We start from the raw sequence: 1362 nt of genomic DNA, 5'->3' as shown, positions 1-1362 counted from the left end.
GTACACTCGTCACTCGAATTATTAAGAGCTCTTACTACGGGTTGCTGAACCAAACGAGTAAACACAAAATTTGCTAACATAAGAAGTTCGTTCTCTAGGGATCGAATCAAATAATAACCAGCACAAATACATATACACATGATCAGATTCATACTCAAAAACTGCACGATCAGGGCTTCAGTGGGCGTCATGGCGAAGTTGCGCGTTAGGCCTTCACTTCTCGGTGATGTTATCCTTTTCGGGGCTTCTCTTCGCCACGCACTCTGAGTTTCAGATCTGTAAACAAAAAACTCTCAAAAAAGAATAGGTTAACGCATTTCAACATATTTACAAAGTTTCCATGGAACTTTACTATAATACAAGTGTTCACCACTCTAAACTACCCTCTCTTGTACACTCAACTAGATGAAATTGTCGAGGAGCCGTCGTTTAGCTCTTCTAGATAACGGAAACCCAACTCATAGGCCAGTTGCCATTGGCCTGCGTCCCCTAAAATCCGAAGTTGCCGCTTATTGAGTTCAGAACGCTGTAGGAGAAATCCAAACATGTATCGCTCTTCTGGTGTTCTCTGTGGCAATGATGGAAGATCGGATTTATGATGTTTTGTGCCTTGAATCTCGGTCGGGTGTTGACGGTCCCGATCAATAGATAATCTTGGCTCCATCAGGATACGCAGTTGTGACAACTGATGAAGGAGACTGCTTACGGGTTGGTTCACCATTGGGTTAGTCCCAGCGCACATGCTCTGGGGTTCCAGGCACAGTACGAGACTCCGATGATCGCTAGCATGAGATGTTCTGCGCCGGTATGTTCTGGCCATCCTTCATGCCATACGTGGGCTTTTTGACCGATTAGTTCTGCAACAAGCGCTGGCAGTGGAATAGGCCAGTGAACGTTGACCACTATCATGTCGATGTTAGTGGCATGTTGTCTACTCCATGAAGCTTGTTTGACTAAGAAGCTTGCTTCTTCCTGGTACAGCAGGTTGGATCCAAGTTCCACGACTAAACGTTCCAACCATAGAGCTAGAGTTTCTTTAGGTTGGATTCTTGATTTTCTGCACAAATCCTGTAGTTCAGTTCTGGTGCAAGCATAGTAGGCAGTAGCAACTCGGTTAGTTGTTGTTGTAGGCTGAACTGCCGCTGCGGGAGTTACTGTTGCTGTTACTGCTTCAGGCAGGAGGGGCGGATGCACTCCTCCGCTTGACTCTCTTTTTCGTCAGCAGGAGGGCGTGGTCGGCAGAGGCGTCGCCGCATCGCTAGGCGGGGTTGCCGGAGACGACGCTGCGTCAGTGGGCGGAATCGCTGACCGAACTCTCGCGGGTTCCTCTGAAGCTCCACCCTTCTTTTCCGGTTCTTCCAC

At 47.9% G+C, this 1362-nt stretch overlaps 1 protein-coding gene across 3 annotated transcripts in view; it reads right to left on the bottom strand.

The window, feature by feature from the left end:
* The window catches only part of RPS6KA2 (ribosomal protein S6 kinase A2), a 460482-nt gene that overhangs the window by 261110 nt on the left and 198010 nt on the right, over window positions 1-1362 (bottom strand). Inside the window, exon 1 of one of the 3 annotated variants that reach the window (XM_025216520.1) lies at window positions 155-695. The exons of the other annotated variants lie outside the window; for them this stretch is intronic. The gene's annotated coding sequence lies outside the window, so the exon portion shown is untranslated. Of the gene's footprint in view, window positions 1-154; window positions 696-1362 lie in introns of those variants that run through there. 3 annotated transcript variants of the gene reach the window in all.

The sequence above is a fragment of the Alligator sinensis genome, unplaced genomic scaffold, assembly GCF_000455745.1.
Source record: "Alligator sinensis unplaced genomic scaffold, ASM45574v1 scaffold832_2, whole genome shotgun sequence".
NCBI classification, from domain to species: domain Eukaryota; kingdom Metazoa; phylum Chordata; order Crocodylia; family Alligatoridae; genus Alligator; species Alligator sinensis.
Note: the sequence above shows the minus strand (reverse complement) of the source record. Positions and strands in the feature narration are given on the sequence as shown.